Genomic DNA, 20334 nt, shown 5'->3' with positions numbered 1-20334 from the left:
TGCATGCCAAGAGAAGCAGTGCCAACCGGTGGAGGTACAACACAGGACTACATGCATGCTCAACAATAGAGGCAGTATGCTTTGACAGACCTATGTGATCCATGACCCACCAGATCAGAACAAATCTCTGCAGTCCTGTTACATCCAGACCTGAATGGTGGTGGACATATAAAACAACTAACGGGAGGAGGAATCTCCATGAACACTCCCATACTCAATGATGGCAGAGCCTAACACATGAGTGTAAGGGACAAGTCTGAAATGTTTGCAACCATCTTCAGCTAGAAGTGCCAAGTTAATGATCCATCTCAGCCTCCTCTTGAGGTCCTCACCATCATAGCAGCCAGTCTTCAGCCATTTCAATTCACTCCACATGATATCAATAAATGGTTGAGTGGACTGGATATAACAAAAGCTATAGGCCCTGTACTGCTGGAAACATGTGCTCCAGAACTAGCTGCGCCCCTAGTCAAGCTGTTCCAGTATAGCTACAACACTAGCATCTACCCACCAAAGTGGAAAATTGTTTAGGTGCGTCCTGTCCACAAAAAACATGACAAATCCAATTTGGCCAATTACTGCCCCATCAGTCTACTCTTAATCATCAGTAAAGTAATGGAAGTGGAGAATATTCCATTACACTCCTGACTTGTGCCTTGTAGATGGTGGGCAGGTGTTGGGGCGTCAGAAGATGAGTCACTCATCACAGAATACCCAGCACCTGACAGATGTTTCATTTGGTTTGGTTGACACAAAAGATGGCTTAAGTTTCAGCATTCTAACATGTGCTTCACACTGTCAACATCCATCTTTATTCTCCTGTGTCTGTGTGGATGTGTGGCCCGAGCCACTTCTTCTTCTTTGGCCTCCTTGTCTCGAGAGACAATGGGTAAGCACCTGCAGGTGGTCAGTGGTTTCTGGAGCAGCGCCTAGAGTGTCTATAAAGGCCAATTCTAGAGTGACAGACTCTTCCACAGGTGCTGCAGGTAAAATTCGTTATCAGGGCTGTTACGCAGTTGGCTCTCCCCTTCGCTTCTGTCTTTATTGCTGCAAACTGCTAAGTCTCTTCGACTTGCCACACTTTAGCCCCGCCCTTATGGCTGCCCGCCAGCTCTAGCGATCACTGGCAACTGACTCCCACGACTTGTGATCGATGTCACAGGACTTCATGTCGCGTTTGTAGACATCTTTAAAGCAGAGACGTGGACAGCCAGTGGGTCTGATACCAGTGGCGAGCTCGCTGTACAATGTGTCCTCGGGGATCCTGCCATCTTCCATGCGGCTCACATGGCCAAGCCATCTCAAGCGCCGTTGGCTCAGTAGGGTGTATAAGCTGGGGATGTTGGCCGCCTCAAGGACTTCTGTGTTGGAGATATGGTCCTGCCACCTGATGCCAAGGATTCTCTGGAGGCAGCGAAGATGGAATGAATTGAGACGTCATTCTTGGCTGACATACGTTGTCCAGGCTTCGCTTCCGTAGAGCAAGGTAGTGATGACACAGGCTTGATACACTCGGACATTTATGTTCCGTGTCAGTGCGCCATTTTCCCACACTCTCTTGGCCAGTCTGGACATAGCAGTGGAAGCCTTTCCCATGCACTTGTTGATTTCTGCATTGAGAGACAGGTTACTGGTGATAGTTGAGCCTAGGTAGGTGAACTCTTGAACCACTTCCAGAGCGTGGTCGCTGATATTGATGGATGGAGCATTTCTGACGTCCTGTCCCATAATGTTTGTTTTCTTGAGGCTGATGGTAAGGCCAAATTCGTTGCAGGCAGCCGCAAATCTGTCGATGAGACTCTGCAGACACTCTTCAGTGTGAGATGTTAATGCAGCATCGTCAGCAAAGAGGAGTTCCCTGATGAGGACTTTCCGTACTTTGGTCTTCACTCTTAGACGGACAAGGATGAACAACCTGCCATCTGATCTTATGTGGAGGAAAATTCCTTCTTTTGGAGACTTGAACGCATGTGAGAGCAGCAGGGAGAAGAAAATCCTGAACAGTGTAGGTGCGAGAACACAGCCCTGTTTCATGCCACTCAGGATAGGAAAGGGGTCTGATGAGGCGCCGCTATGCTGAATTGTACCTTTCATATTGTCATGGAATGAGGTGATGATACTTAGTAACTTTGGTGGACATCCGATCTTTTCTAGTAGTCTGAAGAGACCACGTCTGCTGACGAGGTCAAAGGCTTTGATGAGATCAATGAAAGCAATGTAGAGGGGCATCTGTTGTTCGCGGCATTTCTCCTGTAGCTGGTGAAGGGAGAACAGCATGTCAATGGTGGATCTCTCTGCTCGAAAGCCACACTGTGCCTCAGAGTAGACACGCTCGGCCAGCTTCTGGAGCCTGTTTAAAACGACTCGAGCGAAGACTTTCCCCACTATGCTGAGGAGGGAGATTCCACGGTAGTTGTTGCAGTCACCGCGGTCACCTTTGTTCTTATAGAGGGTGATGATATTGGCATCGCGCATGTCCTGTGGTACTGCTCCCTCATCCCAGCACAGGTAAAGCAGTTCGTAGAGTGCTGAGAGTGCTTAGCACTCTTGATAATTTCAGGGGTAATGCTGTCCTTTCCCACTAGACAATAGAGGGAGCCAATATACATAGACTCACATCAAGTAACACACAGGGCTGAATTTTGTTGAGCTCCCGACGTCAGGCTCCGTGGCAGGGGGCGGGGGGGAGGATGACCGGAAGATCACAGCAGCAGCGGCCCGCTACGGAGCCTGACACTGGGATTGTCGGGCCTGATCTTTCAGGCAGCCGGGAAGCTCTGTGGCGCCACATCTACCACTCTGTGGCGGAACCCAGATTTCAATATTCAAAACAGCTATTTAAATATATTTAAGTGTGAGCTGGAGCGATCTTACCAGCAGTTCCAGATCTTCCAAGCGACGTGCGGCACTCCAGTGCCTTTACTTTCCTGTCCAGGGAAAGCTGGTGCCACTGAGGTGGGGAGGGAGAGAACTCGGCATTTGTCGTGAAGTCGGTGGTGGTGGGGGGGGAGGTGCGCAGGAAAGGTTCAACTCTGCATTTAGGTTGGTTGGGGATGAAAAGGGTTAACTCTGCACTTAGTTGGAATGAAAAAGGGGAAATCTGAGCTTTTCTGGTGTAGTTGGGGGTTGTGGGTCAAACTTTATTTTTTGTTGCAGTTGGTGGGGGCGGGGTAAAGCCTGGCTCGGGTATAAAATTAAAACCTGACCCTGACCCGACCACAGCCAACCCGAACCTGACCCGAGCCCGAACCCTTTAATTGTTTTTCGCGCCCGACCCGACCCAACACGAATCTCCTTCATCTGTTCCGGCAGCAGGCTATTCCTGCCTCTGGAGTTGTGCGGAATCATGAGTAAGCCTGATCCCGTGACTTCCCGGAAGCAGTGTCCAGCCCGACCTGACCCGAGCCCGAATGCTGGATTCGGAATTTCGACCCGACCCGACCCAAACTGGATACTTGTAGTCGGGTCTAGTCGGGTTCGGGTCAAGTAGTGGGGGGTGGTGGAGGGTCAACTATGATCTGTCAATGCAGACTTGGCAGCCCTTTAAAAATGGTGGCAGTGCCTTCACAAAAACAGGTGATGCCATTCACAGTGTCGCTGAGGTCGCCCCCACCACATGATTGAGAGGGAGGAGGGGGGAGGAGGGGTGGCCGCTCTCCATATTATAATGAGCCACTGTGTGCTAGATCATGGCACCATACTCCCGGCAGTGGGGAAATAAAATCCAGCCCACAGAGTAGCCTGCTTTGGTTATTCCAGTAGCACAGCAAACAAATCCTGTTCTCCTCACATGCCGTAACATCTCTTTTTTTTAGGATTACTTGTCCGAAAGAATAAAAGTAAAATCGTACAGTGATCCCAATGACTGCAGAATAACAAACGACAAATGTATAAGTGTATGATAAATATTTTTTCAACTGAGACCTTTAGTGTTCATACTGTTCTTTTCAGTTTAATAAAACTAAGTCTTTGTGCATCAACAAATGTGCATCCAGTGTTCTCTTTAGTGATTGACTAACATGTTCTCAAACCTGAATAGACCATTTCAAAAAAAAGACTTGAGCTTTATAAAAGAATTCCCTCTGCCCTAGTAGGCATGCTCAGCTCACTTGCCAACAAACTGCTCATACTTGGCTGGTATCTTGGTATTCTTCCTTGATCTAGTAGACTTGGTCAGCCAGCTGTGCATTGCTGCCATCAAAGATGTTGTGACCATTGATTTCTTTGCTCTAGGTCTTGTGGATGCAGATGCTCCTTCATGTTTCTGAAGCTGGTGTTTGTCAGTCTCAGCTATGACTGGTGTGCTAGCAGTTGCTGCTGCATAGGAAGGGTTTTCCTTACTCTATCTGCTCTGAGCCGCCATCCGATCTGCTTCTCGCTGCTTCTCCCATCTGGACTGACTCACTGGCTCAGATTGAGCTGGAGGTTGTAACAGTTCATCCGTCAGTCTCAGGAATTTACAATTTCTCCTGTAGACTTGTCATGTCTCTCTCTGAACTCAGTAAGATCTGGGTTCTACTTTGTCTTTACACCGGCCTAGCCTCCATTTCAAGCTTTGACTGTCTGTCTGGTTTCTGACCGGCTGTCCTATCTCCAGCTCTGTAAGGGGGTGGTGGTGATGGTGGCAATGGTGCTGTACCTTTGTCATACTGCTTCTTTGTTTGTTATTTTCTGTGTTGAATGTTCTCAGCTACCCTTTCTACTACATGTGGTTTCAGTAGTCCCTCAGGTGTGGGTAGTACCGTGCTGGTGCGACGAGATATCAATCTGTGCGGGGCTGCTTCCAATCTCATTGGGCATGTTGCGCCAATCTAGGATTGCTAGGTAGACATCTCGCCCTTCTCTAGAAGTCTTCCTCAGAATATTCTTTGATATCTTTACTGCTGATTCAGCCTCCCAGTTGCTCTGGTTGTGTAGTGGCAATGTTGTGATATGCTCGAACTCCCAGTTTCTTGCATAATCTTCATACTCTCTTGCCACAAATTGGGGCCTATTATCATTATCACCTTATCTGTCCTGCCATATCTTGCAAACTAGACCTTTGTGTATTTGAGTACTGCTGCAGCTGTGGTGTCACCTGTTAGCCTTTCCACCTCGAAGTAATCACTGTCATGATCTACTGTAATCAGGTAGTCCTCACTCCAGTAACTAAACAGGGTCATGACGGTATGCCATATGACATCATTGGGTCTTTCTGCTGCTTTGCCTAAAATGCATTGTATGTGCTACATTGTGTCACTTTGTCTTTCAATTATGCAATCATTCCCAGCCAGCAAAGAACATCTCTGACTTGTCTGACATAAGCGTCTGCTCTCAGGTGACTTGTGGATTCTGTCCAACATTAGTGGCTGCATTGCTTTCAGCACAATGACCTTCATGCTCTTGTAAAGAATTCCATTCTGCATTTTTATGTCCTCTCTGAAATTGAAGTACTCTCGAACTGAGACTGGTATTTCTGCTCTGTCATCTGGCCATCCATTCATCACCACATCACTCATTCTCTGGTAGTCTGCTTGATTAATCTGGTAGATTTTGTCGTAAACTGGATCAGCCTTTCTGTTACGTGGTTCATGTATGTGACGTCTACTCAACCAATTAGGAAGGCAAATGGAATGTTGGCATTTATTGCAAGGGGGATGGAGTGTAATGAGTTATTTCTATGTTGTCTGATGCAACATAAATGAGATGCATGATTGTATGCCATATGACACCATTGGCACTTTCTGCTGCTTTGCCTGAAATGCACTGCACGTGCTACATTATGTCACTTTGTCTTTCAGTTGTGCAACCATTCCCGGCCAGAAAATAACGTCACTGGCTTGTCTGATGCAAGCGTCTACTCCACGGTGAATGTTGTGGATTCTGTCCAACGTTAATGGCTGCATTGCTTTCGGAACAATGACCTTCATGCTCTTGTAAAGAATTCCATTCTGCATTGTTATGTTGAAGATCTCAAACAGGTTTATTACAACTAAATTATATACAGTACAGAGCTACTTATTAAACAGAACCTGCCTCTGGATATTACAGCTGCAGAGTGACTCTGGCTCTGAGTCACATGACTGCATCCTAGTATTTAGCTCATTAGCATACTAAGATTTTAAAGGGGCATCACTCTTAAAGGCAATCACAAAACTTCCCCTTCTTTCCAAAGATAAGTCTTGTATGCTAAAAGTAAAAATATATAAAATTAGATAACATCAAAATTATTTACATATGGATAGAGATTGTGAAATTTACAAATATAGAGGCTGAAGAGTCTATATATCATTTTGGTGGTTTGACAACCCTTCCAGATCTAGTTACAGTAACCTTCTGGGGATGTGGATTTCATCCTTGCCTGTCCTGGGTTTGCAGGCATGTTGTCAATGTGGGCATTCATACAACATGGAGGATAAAAGTCGAGAAGTCTTGCTACAATTGTAGAAAGCATTGGTGAGACAAATAGAAACAAAGAAACATATAAAATAGGAGCAGGAGTAGGCCATTCGGCCCTTCAAGCCTGCTCCACCATTCATTATGATCATGGCTGATCATCCAACTCAGTAACCTGTTCCCGCTTTCCCCCCATATCCTTTGATCCCTTTCACCCCAAGAGCTATATCTAACTCCTTCTTGAAAACAAACAATATTTTGGCCTCAGCTGCTTTCAGTGGTAATGAATTCCACAGGCTCACCACTCTTTGGGTGAAGTAATTTCTCCTCATCTCAGTCCTGAAAGGTTTACCCTGTATCTTTAGACTATGACCTCTGGTTCTGGACTCCCCCACCATCGGGAACATCTTTCCTGCATCTACCCTGTCAAGTCCTGTTAGAATTTTATAGGTTTCAATGATCCCCCATCACTCTTCTGAACAGCGAATATAATCCTAACCGACTCAATCGCTACTCATACGTCAGTCCCGCCATCCCAGGAATCAGTCTGGTAAACCTTTGCTGCACTCCCTCTGTAGCAAGAACATCCTTCCTCAGATAAGGAGACCAAAACTGCACACAATATTCCAGGTGTGGGACACCAAGTCCCTGTACAGTTGCAACAAGACATCCCTGCCCCTGTACTCGAATCCTCTCGCTATGAAGGCCAACATACCATTTGTTGTTTTTACCACCTGTTGGACCTGCATGCTTACCTTCAGCCACTGGTGTATGAGAACACCCAGGTCTCGCTGCAGATTCCCCTCTCTCAGTTTATAGCCCTTCAGATATTAATCTGCCTTCCTGTTTGATTGCCATTGCTGTGATTCTGGAGTCACATGTAGGCAAGACCAGGTAAGGACAACAGATTTCCCTCCCTCAAGGACATTAGTGAACCAGATGGGTTTTTCACAACACCTGATAGTGGTTTCATGGACACTATTAGATTAGCTTTTTAATTGAAAATTAATTGAATTCAAATTTCACCATCGTCCATGTTTGGATTTGAACCCATGTCCCCAGAGCAGTAGCCTGGTTCTCTGGGTTACTAGTCTAGTGACATTACCACTACACCACTGCCTCCCCCTGCTTTGTTCAAGGCTTGTGAGGCAAAGGTAACCGGCTGGCCACTCTGAAGAAGCGTGGCTTCAAGTCCTTTCTCTAATGCATCACATTGGATTGTCACTCTTCATGGAAGCTGTAGTACTTCAACACTGGAGCTTGTGTGAGAAGTTGTTTGAGCTCATGTAGTTTTTGAGCATGGTGTTTTAGTCACTCAAAGTGAACATATTTATTTGTCAATCTTCTTAGCGGCTCTGTAACATGGGACTCTCTGAGTAGGAGCTTTGCCAGGTATGTAACACAGCCAAGAAGATGCTACACTGTCTCCTTTTCTTTAGGGGTTAGCATCTCCATGTTGGCCTTTATTTTGTCTGGATCTGTGCATAGGCCATCGCCTATCAGTAGCGGTCCCATATAAGGCACTGATGAGAGACAAAGTTGAAACTTCTTTCTGTTCAACTTCAAGTTGACTTCTCTTGCTCTCTGTGGGAACTTGGCTAAGTTTCCGTCATGTTCTGCTACTGCTTCCTGGTGGGTGTCACCACTAAAATCATCAGCTATGACATCAACACCATCTAAGTCTTCAATAATTTCATGCTGGCATCATTGAAACTCTTCCGGGGCTGTTGATATCCCAAACGGCATACGTGTCCATCTGAAACAGCTGTAGGGTGTAGCAAATGTTGTGAGAAGACTGCTCTCCTCATTTAGTTTCACTTGTCAAAACCTTTCTTTAGCATCAAGAACTGACAAGTCACAAGCTTTGGATAGCCTCAGTAAGATATCATCCACAGTGGGAATAGTGTAGTGCAGATGCTTCAGAGTTTCACTCAAGTCCCTTGGGTCAATGCGGATTTGAAATTTGTTTGGCTTCTTCACAATGACTGCACTGCTAATCCATTCTATTGGTTGTGTAACTTTGACAAGGATTCCCCATTCTTCATGTTCACGCAGCTTCTGCATCAGTTCCTGCTTCATGTGAATATCTACTTTACGAGCTACATGCTGCACTGGAGGTACTGCGACATCTATGTCTCGGTGATACTCTCCGAGAAGGCAGCCTAAACCTTTGACAACATTAGCATACTTGTTGATGTCATCAACATCATGTGTAGTCTTCTCTACTCCCATCTGGTTAACTTTGTTCCAGATCTTTGGGGTGTCAATCATAATCATTCCCATCTGAACTGATGTTTTTCCTGACTGAAAGGGACATCTGTTGCACATCTACTACCTTGAAAGTGACTTTGTGCTGTCACAGAACTGTATTTTTTTCTCCTCTGTTTAAAAACAGTATACCTTTAAGACAGAGAGAGAAGTATTAGATTTCTGAGAGCAGTGTACCACAGCTGCACTTGTTACCTAGGCGACAGCAGGAGAGTGGAGTGGTCGCATGGTATAATGTTTCAATTTAACTGTGTAAAAACCAGCTAAAACCAGTTTTGAGAGACAACAGCGAAGCGTGTTTACTGAAAGAAAGAGCTGTCTATTTCTCTCAGCAGAAATTCTACAATGAGTGACAGGCCATATTAATTACCTCAGGAGGAGAAAAACCCTTTGAAGAGACCATTTGTATTGCTGGAGGTAGCAAAATTCCTTTTTCTTTACTTCCAATCTAAGTGTTTTTGCTTCAAGATTGACTCTCTCTTGACTGATAGTGTTTTATGGAATTCGCAGTAAAGTTTTTACCAAAAGACTGCCAATTTTTAAAAATTCAAATAGACCTATTGCTTTGCTCATCGTTGAAAGAACTGTGTGATGCCTGCTACAGCTAAACTGTTTACATGCCTATTGATTGAAGGACTGTTTCATCGAATCTGTGTGGAGACTTCGAGTGGCATTTGATTATTCTTACACTAGGATACCTCACCCATCAGGAACGTAACCCTCAAAGACTAACAACCCAGTTATTTATTCTTAAGAAAAAGCTAATTTTTAAAACATCATTTAAAAAAAAAGAAACCAGTTAACCATTGATTTTTAAGTGTATGTGTGTGAATGGGGGAGTTAGGTTAAAATAAGAAGATATAAGATCTTTAGACATGGGTTTATCTTATTAGTGTTAAAGATTTAATTTTTTAATAAATAGTTAATTTGTTGTTGTCTAAAGATACCTAGTTTCGTCTGTTTTATTCCGGGGGTTACTAAAGTGTTTAATTTGGCTGCTTTCCTGTTGGATGGGGAAAACTTTAATAAGACTCTGTAACCTGTGGAGTGATGGGACTGAATTGACAGTGCATTGCTACCACTTTGGTCATAACAGTCACATGACCCTCATGTTGACAGTAAAGATCATGCTCTCCCCTTACAGGAACAGTAGTTCCATCATAAAGTCTAATCTTTGTCTTGCTAGGTCTAAGCCTTGTCTTGTCAATCTCACACAACTGCCTGAATGAAATGACATTGCATGTTGCTCCTGTATCAACTTGGCACTCTATCACTTGATTGCCGCAAAGTATTGGCATGGTCAATTTACTTCCTTCATCATGAATTTGGAGAGCTCTGAATTCCTCCATAGCATATGTCACATCCTCTGAGTCTGACATGTCATTATCATCCTGTACTTGATGTCGTTCTGGAGCTTTCCTTTTGCAGACAGCCTGGAAATTTGTCGCCTTGTCACATTTCCTGCAGACATTTCCATATGCCGGATATTTTTCTTGTCCTTTTCCATGACTTCTATATTAGGGCCACATGTTGGAAACCTTGTGGCTTCTTTGTGTGGATCTTTGGCTGTGTGATGTCTTTTGCTAATATTCCTTCATGCTGTAGGTCTGCTTTGAGGAGTTTCCTGACCTTGTCCTTTGCTCGGAAGGCTATAGTGCACCCCTTCTTGCCCTCCGACAACTTTGAGTTGCTCATGAGCAGCCTCACTAAGTTCAAGGACTGCAATCGCCTTCTTGAGGTCACATACTGTATCCTGCTCTCTCAGCAATCTGGCTTGAACCTGTTTATCCTGACAGTCGAGCACCAGCCTATCAACATTTCTTCATTAGTGTACCAAACTTGCAGAGCTCAGCTAATTGTATCAACCGACCTCAAACTGGTCAACACTCTCAGCAGCTGGCTGGCACTATGAAAAATGTATCTTTCACGCAAAACATTCCTTGCAGGACAAAATGTTCAGATAATTTATCAATTATCTTGCTTGGTTCTTTTGCACCATCCTCACTCATTCCAAGTGTGCTCAACCTCTTTTTGCACTCCTGACCCATTACAGCTGTCAGGGTAGCTACCTGGATTGTCTTTGGCTTCTTATCCAGTTCTGTAGCCACTAGATAACCTTGCAAGGATTCTTTAAAACTTTCAGTTTACCTTTAAATAACATGGGATGTGGTGTTGGAATCTGGCAATATGCTATTTTGACCGAACAGGACTATGATCAAGTCACTCAGATAGTACTCATTACTCTGGCAAGGAGAGGATGCAAATCTCTCAGGCCGCTATAAGTCTACTCCCAACACGTCAGCAAAATCCTAAACTTTCAGATTTGCGATGAAATCCAGCACTTCTGACATCATGCTTAGTTTGGTTTGGTTGACACAAAAGGCAGCACAGGTTTCAGCACTCTAATGTGCTTCACTCTGAAAGCCTTCATCATCTCCTGCATCTGTGTGGGTGTGCACCCCTAGCCACTAGAGGGAGCCAATATAAATTGACACATCAAGTCAGAGGTGCTGTTTTTGGATGGAAGGTTAAACAGAGTTCCTATCTGCCCTTTGATGGACATAACAGATCCATTATCTGGTCATTATCACATTGCTGTTTGTGGGAGATTGCTGAGAGCAAATTGACTGCCATGTTTCCAATATTACAACGATGACTACACTTCAAAAGTACTTCATTGGCTGTAAAGCATTTTGGGATCCCCTGATGTCATGAGAGGTGTTATGTAAGTCAAGTCTTTCTTTTCTTTTACCAGCATCAAGGGAAGCAAGTGCATGGGAACACGACCACCTGCAATTTCCCCTCGAAGTCACACACCATCCTGACTTGGAAATACATCATCAATGTTTCCGAATCAGTGTTCCGAAGAAGGGTCACTGACCCGAAACGTTAACTCTGCTTCTCTTTCCACAGATGTTGCCAGACCTGCTGAGTGAATCCAGCATTTCTTGTTTTTGTTTCAGATTTCCAGCATCCGCAGTATTTTGCTTTTATATCAATGTTTCATCGTTGCTGGGTCAAAATCCTGGAACTCCCTACCTAACAGCGCTGTGAGAGTACTTTAATGACGCAGAACAACAAGAAGGCAAACTTGTTCCTGAGACAGTGCCGTAACCACTAAAAGAAATTACAAAAACACCTAATGTTCTTACCTGCTCCAAAGGTGCCAATGTAACCTCCCTCTGCCTGCTAAAACAAACACAGCGAAAAGACACATCATTTCCTTCAAGTAATCATCATCAAGGCCAGGGTAGATTCACTACTAACATATGAAATGCACTGAGAAACCCCACAATTCACAAGATTTGCAAATGAGAAGGTAACAGAATAGTAGGTGTGGAAAATTTAAAAGGATGGCACTAGTACAATAAGGAGATAATTCTTTGTTGTTGGGGCTGAGACATGTTCTTAGGGCAGATTATAAGGTGCTTTATTCTGCATGAGTGCATTGTAGGAAGATGATGTTGAAGAACATGCACACATGCTGATTGTGATATTTGTACTGGATCCAAAGGCACAGAAGCATCTGTCTTTTGAAGCCTGTCTTCCTCTTCTATATCACACTCTTCTGGGAAGATTGTGGGGATGCCTGATGGTCAAAATTATTAGTGCTGCTGTGCTCCCCAATGAAACCGACAATCAAATTGATACCCTCACTCATGATAGTGAATTCTTGTATTACTGCAGAATATATCCTATTCTTGTGATCATGAAGTAATTCTTTTAGCCCTTTGGCAGCACATATTGTCCAATCCAAATCTCCTCATTGTCAATCACCATCTACTCTGAAGTGGTTTGCCTCTACTCAAATGGTTCATTTAACATAAAAGTTGAAAAAATTGATCAACTGAAATGATGAATTAGAATTAGAATTAGAATTAGAATTAGAATTAGAATTAGAATATTACAGCGCAGTACAGGCCCTTCGGCCCTCGATGTTGCACCGATCATCTGACCTACACTATTCCATTTACAAATACATATCTAGATCAGAATATTGTGGCTAGTTGATGAGTGTATTCAAGACTGAGATCAATAAATGTTTGGGCACGAAGGGAATCAAGGGATATGGGGATAGTGCGGGAAGATTGAGCTGATGTCAAAGTTCAGCCATGATCTTATTGAGTGGCATGGCAGGTTCCAGGGGCTGTATGGCTTACTCATGCTCCTATTTCTTAATTTCTTATGTTCATAAATCATTGAAATAATGGTGTGCTAAAGACACTTGGTATAGATAATTACCATTAGGTACCAGAAAGGCACCGTTACTGACCTACAAACTTTCAGAATCTGCTCAAACACATCAACATTGGATTTGATCACAACAATCAAAATGGAAACAAGTAGAAGAGAGTAGCAAAATTCACCCAAATGTAGAAAAGTTTTGTTGGGTGCAATTAAGTTCTGACAACTACAGTAAAGTTTTGAAGATTGCAGTAAACTTTTGACAAGTGCAATAGCTTTTCCAAATATTTGGGCAGAAGCCAAAAAATTCCTGCTAATAACTGGGAGAGGGAACTAAAGCAATAACCATATTGAAAAATAGAAAATCCCATGATAGACATAATGGCATAAAATGTATTAATGAGACACTGAATCTTCACTGTCAACAAACAACTCTGATATGTGAAGGGTAACAAATGAAGCATATTTTTTTGCAAATGATAAACAATTTTCATCCCAAAATGTGTAAGAACATTCTACCTGATAAATAGTGGTGCAAGACCTGTGCTTCAGAACCTGCCGCGCTCCTAGCCAAGCTGTTCCAGTACAGCTACAACACTGGCATCTACCCTGCAATGTGGAAAATTGCCCAAGTAAGTCCTGTACACAAAAAGCAGGACAAATCCAACCCAGCCAATTATTCCCCCTATCAATCTACTCTCAATCATCAGCAAAGTGATGGAAAGGGTCGTTGACAGTGCTATCAAACGGCACTTGCTCAGCAATAACCTGCTCACTAATGCTCAGTTTGGGTTCCGCCAGGACCACTCAGCTCCTGACCTCATTACAGCCTTAGTCCAAACATGGACAAAAGAGCTGAACTCCAGAGGTGAGGTGAGAGTGATCCCAAGCAAAACTGGAGTCAATGGGAATCAGCGGGAAAACTCTCGGCTGGTTGGAATCATACCTTGCACAAAGGAGAATGGTTGTGGTTGTTGGAGGCCAATCATCGCAGTCCCAGGACATCATGGCAGGAGTTCCTCAGGATTGTGTACAAGGCCGAAGTATCTTCAGCTGCTTCATCAATGACCTTCCCTCCATCATAAGGTCAGAAGTGGTGATGTTCGCTGATGATTGCACAATGTTCAGCACCTTTTGTGACTCCCCAGATACTGAATGATACTGATGCAGCAAGACCTGGAAAACATCCAGGCTTGGGCTGATATGTGACAAGTAACATTCGCTCCATGCAAGTGCCAGGCAATGACCATCTCAAACAAGAGAGAATCTAACCCTTGACATTCAATGGCATTACCATCGCTGAATGCCCCTCTATCAACATCCTCAGGGTCACCATTGACCAGAAACTGAACTGGACCAGCCACATAAATGCTGTGTCTAAAAGAGCAGGTCAGAGGCTGGGAATTCTGCAGCGAGTAACTCACCTCCTGACTCCCTAAAGCCTGTCCACCAACTACAAGGCACAAGACAGGAGTGTGATGGAATTCTCTTCACTTGCCTGGATGGGTGCAGCTCCAACAACACTCACAAAGCTCAACACCATCCAGGACAAAAAAGCCTGCTTGATTGGCACCCCATCCACCAGCTTCAACATTCACTCCCTCTACCACCGACGCACAGTGGCAGCAGTGTGTACCATCTACAAAATGCACTGCAGCAATTCACCAAGACTCCTTCGAACAGCATCTTCCAAACCCACGACGTCTACCACCTAGAAGGACAAGGGCAACAGATGCCTGGGAACACCACCACCTGCAAGTTCCCATCCAAGCCACACACCATCCTGACTTGGAACTATATCACCGTTCCTTCACTGTCAAAATCTTGGAACTCCCTTCTTAGCAGCACTGTGGGTGTACCTACACCTCAAGGACTGCAGCTGTTCAAGAAGGCAGCTCACCACCACCTTCTCAAGGGCAATTAGGGATGGGCAATAAATGCTGGCCTGGCCAGCGATGCCCACATCCCATGAATGAATAAAAACAGTCCACCATGCTTACATTAGAAAAAGCTGCTTATATCACAGGGATTCAAAATACCTTCCCACTGGTCTCATTCAGCAGCTCAGATTATGGAGTCTCAACAATGATGAGTGATCACATTTTTTAAATTTCTGCAACTTTTTTTCCTGTTTTAAGTAACACATTTATGCTTTTAAACCCACTCTCAAGGCTCAGTTATTACTAATAAATTATTGCATTTTAGACCCGAGCAGTATTTGAATCATTCAGTTATATCTCGTAACTCATTGTTAAGCAAACACAGTTTTACATTTTACCAATGTATTCTTCAAGTAATTATTAAGAAGTTGAAGTTCACAAATTGAAACAGATTCTTGGGTAATTCTTAATCACATTAAATGTTTCTTCCTCTGCTTGAACCACAGACAGAAACTGTGAAAAGCTATATCCAGTGAAATAACATAGGTAGTCACACACAGAAAATAACAGAGCTAGCAAGAATGCCACACATTAAATAATTTAATAATTTATTGCAGTTGTTATTACATTGCCTTAAAATTAGTTTAAGAAAGTATTATTCCCTACCAGGTATTTTATTCAATATATGGTTCGAATAAAGTTCTTATATTCCTTTGCACTGCTGATTCAATTTTGCTTGCTCGTCTTACTGTCTCCATCATGAAGTTCATTCAATGGTTTGAAATCACCACAGCAACACAGCAACAAAGGAACATGTCAGCAAGGCTGCACTGTTTGCCTTTTGAGTTTCTGTGAACAGCTGTCTTTTTTTTAAAACAAAACAGAAACAGTCTGTTTCAAATAAGATATGTTTACTACTTTGTTTCTAAAATCAGGCATAAGCCATAGACAGATATTAGTCAAAATAAGTTAACATTGTGCTGCTCTATATTTGAGAATAATTCTGATGATATTATATAGTCACAGCAAAATGCAATATGATGGTTTTTCAATGCAAGAAGAGTCAAAGTAACAAGATTGGGCACTTGTCAAATTTTGCTATTGGCATTTAACTGTACTGTGCTTTTTTTTAAAATTTGAGTTAATTTACTGGGTTGCATATGTATCCTTCTAGATCATCTTCAATTCTCCAACTCTTTTCTAAATGTTTGACAAGAACTTATACTTCTATTACTATTTATTTAATGGCATCTGACCTATTTATTTTAAGTGTGAGTTTTCCCTGGAGAAAAACAAAGAATTAACAGGAATACTTTGAAAAAGGATGGTTAAACAATTCGGAATAGGGTGTGCTTTTCAACATTTAACCTTTTTAAGTTAAACACCAGACCATTACTTGTTGTGATGGCTGCTCTATTCATTGTAGAAAATAATCAATAACATTCCTCAGACACAAGTTATTCCAAAAAACAAACCCCAAAATCATTCAAACACAGTAAACCAAGATTTTGTAAGTGGCTGACACAAAAGCACAAGAATCCTGGGGTATTTGTACTTTGCTATCAGAGATACAGCTTGTTGACATCAACTGAAAGGTTACAAAGACAAAATAATTTAACTTGAAGTATTCCTAGTTAAGTTTCTTCAACAGCATCTTATAGGGCTGAATTTTACTGGGATGCCGCGCTCCACGGTGACGCCCTTTGAACTCAGCAGCATGCCCGCATTTGTCAGCCACCACTGAGCGATATTAATCGCGGGGGCTCATTTCCATAGAGGCCGCGCACCACCCCCCCCCCCCCCCACCCCATATTACGTGGGGAGAGGCAGAACATTCACGCAGCGAGAGTTTTTGACAGTTGTGCAGCAGGTGCTGGGGCCCTATTTTAAGCACCTTAGCACCTGCTTCCCGACAGCTGACTTACCTGACTGCTGAAGAGTGGGGCTGCTGTCAATCTGACAGCAAAGAAGAAAATGCTGCAGAAATCGAGCAGGTCAAGCAGCATCTGTGGAGAGAGAAGCAGAGTTAAGTTTTCCAAGTGCACAGACCTGAAAGTTAACTCTGCTTCTCTGTCCACAGATGGTGCCTGACATGCTGAGTGACCCCCAGAACTTTCTGCTTTGCTGCCACATACTTACCCTGCTGTGTCCCAGTGTCCTGTGAAGTTGCGATCCTCTTCTCCCACTCAGTTGTGACGTTCCTTCTTGTAGGCGTGCCGCATCTGGGTGAATAATCATAAATTTGCACATTCCAGGACGTGAGACTTAAATAGACCATAAAAGGTATTACAAAGGCTTACAGAGAACACACTGACACAAATGGGAATGCACGAGTGTCACAGCGATGTAAATACTTCTTTGACTAAATGTTCCTCACCAACATGTGTGTCCTTTCCTCTGTGCAAATGATGTGTGCCAGCATGTAGCACCAATGTCATATCACTTTGCACCATTGGCCCTTCAGGAGAGCCAATGTATGCAATAACATCAGTGCTATGCCACCATTACTCATGAGCAGCTCCACAGATGCTGTGACATGGATATTGGCTCAGTCAGCTGCTGCCTCGAATGGTTTACACAGAGATGCTGCAGATGTGGACTGGTGCAAAGCAGGTGAGCAAGGGTGATGTGTGGCTTGCAGAGCTCATGTCGGTTCCTATGGAGCAGATCAGCCACTGCCGTGCATCCCTAGCTCACTGCTAGCCCTACATGCAGAGCCCGGGTGCCACCTTCCCTCCCATGCATCTTTCATGTTGTAGGTCCTCAGCGTCATCATAGTCCAAGGAGGAATCCTGCTGACGTCACTCCTCATCATGCCAGGCCTGGCCCTTATTGGATGCCTAGTTGTGCAGAGCAGCAAAGGAAGGAACTGGCCTATTCGGCCCGTAATACAGGGCATCACCCTATCCATACAGGCATTGGAGGCGGTCTTTCAGCATGCCGATCTCCTGTACAATGGTGGCTCATGTAGCTTAGTGGCTGGCGTTGTATCTCTCCTCTACAGCAGTGGTGGAGTCTCTCACTGATGTCGGGAGCCATGTTTGCAAAGGATAGCCCTTATCTCCAAGAAGCCACCCCTCCATCTGAGCCATTCAGTGAACAGCGGTGGCAGCCAGGACTTGCAAGATACAGGTGTCATGGCAACTTGCCTGAGAAGCTGTCACACATTCGAAGCAAGCATCTGCGGTGATCACATACCAGCTTCACCTAGATTGAGAAGGCTCCTTTAATGTGACGTCTGCAGGTGGTAGCCTGGCGGGAGGCCTGATGGCTACATGAGTGCAGTCTATGGACATTACAACCTATGGTTCTCCGGCAATGGTGTCAAAACCAATGGACCTCTGGGCCTGACTGTGAGAGTCTGTCCTGAAGCGGACATACTCACTGGCCCTCTGGTGCGGGGCATTGGTGACCTCCCTGATGCAGCGGTGCACTGCTGACTGTGTGACCCCACAAAGGTCTCTGGTGGGCCCCTAAAAAGGTGCAGAGGCATCAGGTTTGAGAACTGCTGCCATTATGAGGAACAAAAGCATGGGATTTCCACTGGAGCCCATGGGCTGCAAGTCATCCTTGAGCAGGGCACAGAGACATGTCACCACCCTCTCTACATGCGCAATCGCCTCTGACACTGGTGCTCTGATATCCGATGGCATGTCATGTGGGGCCTGTAGATGCATGGCATACGTAATGGCAAGCTCTCCTTGGGGGCTGCTGCTCATGACCAGGGGCCTCAACATGGATTGCACCTGCCTGTTGATATTGCCTGTTATGCATACCGATCCTCAGGAGCAGAGGATCACACAATGTAGGATGAGTCATACCTATTTCCATGTGATAAATAATGTTGAGACCTTCATGTAGTTGAAGGTTCCTAACAGGGCAGAGATTGGTGTTGACGGGTACATCGGCTGCTTTCCTGGATCAACTATGTGGCCTGCCATGGCATTGCCCATCTTAGACAACACTCAGAGTGGTACAGCATGACCACATCAAGATCTGACCAGCTGAATCGACTGCCCCCACCATCCATATAACCTTAATGCTGCTGCTCTTTCTGGCACCCTCCCCACACACAAGGTGCCTAGTGTGCCATTGCTCCCTCACAAACACGAACAAACACACAGCACACACTGTTAACAGGGGGTGCTACACAGTACCTCCCTTCATGCCTGCAGAGCTTTCCCACCAGTAATCCCAGACCCCTTCCCACTAAGAATGCAGTGAGACCCCTGTGTATCCCCCCTCCCTCCTCTCTTTAAGAGTGCAGAGTGAGTCCCCCGTGTATCCCCCCTCCGTCCTCCCTTTAAGAGTGCAGAGTGAGTCCCCTGTTTTTCCTTCGCCCTCCCTTCCAGTATGCAGAGTGAGACCCCAATAATCCCCCCTCCCTCCTCCCTTTAGGTATGCAGAGTGAGGCCCCTGAAAAGAAACTTACCTTTTGCCGCGTAACCTTCTGTCTCTATGGACCCGCCGGCTTTTCCAATCGTGAACGGGATGGAACATGACGGCTGCCTATGCATGGAAAAATCAGGAAGTGTCAATGGAGAGGCAGCAGGCTGCATAATCAGCAAAGGTAAGTACCGTTTACCGTATGCTAATTGTGGTGCCGTCGCCATGTGGTGGGGGGGAGGGGGGGACCGCAATGAGGTCCCGCCTCCACCAGTAATATGCGCCGGGCCCTTCTTGATGTTATGGGTCAAGGTGGGCCTCTCCCCGCAGCACTTTACCAACCCCTGTGCTGCGACCAGCGGCATCGAGGGGCTGGTAAAATTCAGACCATAGTCTTTGATTACTACTGCTTTTTGGCAAGGGATATCAAGTGACCAATGTCTCTAATCTATTATTGTACTAGGCTATTATCAACAAGGATATACTAAGACACCATCAAATAAAATAGTTTTCGTCCCACAGTTTTATTCGTTTCAATTGAATGACCCTGCAACCACATATGCATTCATTGGCTGATCAGATATATTGTGCCGTTGCGTTTTTACATTCCAAAACTGCACTTGATGATTTAAAGGAATCCAAAAATTGCAATATATTGTGGGAATTTATAACTAATATCCAAAAAGCTTTCTGAGCTGTGAATAATTAATTAACATGGTAGAAGAACAGCTTCAGGTTCAACAAATCCTGTTTTCCCTGAGGCTGCAATAAAGCTGTCAAATTATTATTAAATAAAGAATAGAAATTGCTCTCTCTGCTATTTTATTAACTTGCTGATTTAACTAATTTATTATGAGTCAGTTATGATTAAATTATCAAAGCTTATACGAAATAACCTTAGGAAATTTAACACTGAAGTCTAAAAATATATCACTGGATTATGTTCCTCCTCAAACCTTCTATTCAATTGCTCTCTGCAGCCACAGTGGCGCAGTGGTTAGCACCGCAGCCTCACAGCTCCAGGGACCCAGGTTCGATTCTGGGTACTGCCTGTGTGGAGTTTGCAAGTTCTCCCTGTGTCTGCGTGGGTTTCCCCGGGTGCTCCGGTTTCCTCCCACAGCCAAAGACTTGCAGGTGATAGGTAAATTGGCCATTGTAAATTGCCCCTAGTGTAGGTAGGTGATAGGGAATATGGGATTACTGTAGGGTTAGTATAAATGGGTGGTTGTTGGTCGGCACA

Source organism: Heterodontus francisci, chromosome 6 (assembly GCF_036365525.1).
Source record: "Heterodontus francisci isolate sHetFra1 chromosome 6, sHetFra1.hap1, whole genome shotgun sequence".
Classification (NCBI taxonomy): domain Eukaryota; kingdom Metazoa; phylum Chordata; class Chondrichthyes; order Heterodontiformes; family Heterodontidae; genus Heterodontus; species Heterodontus francisci.
Note: the sequence above shows the minus strand (reverse complement) of the source record.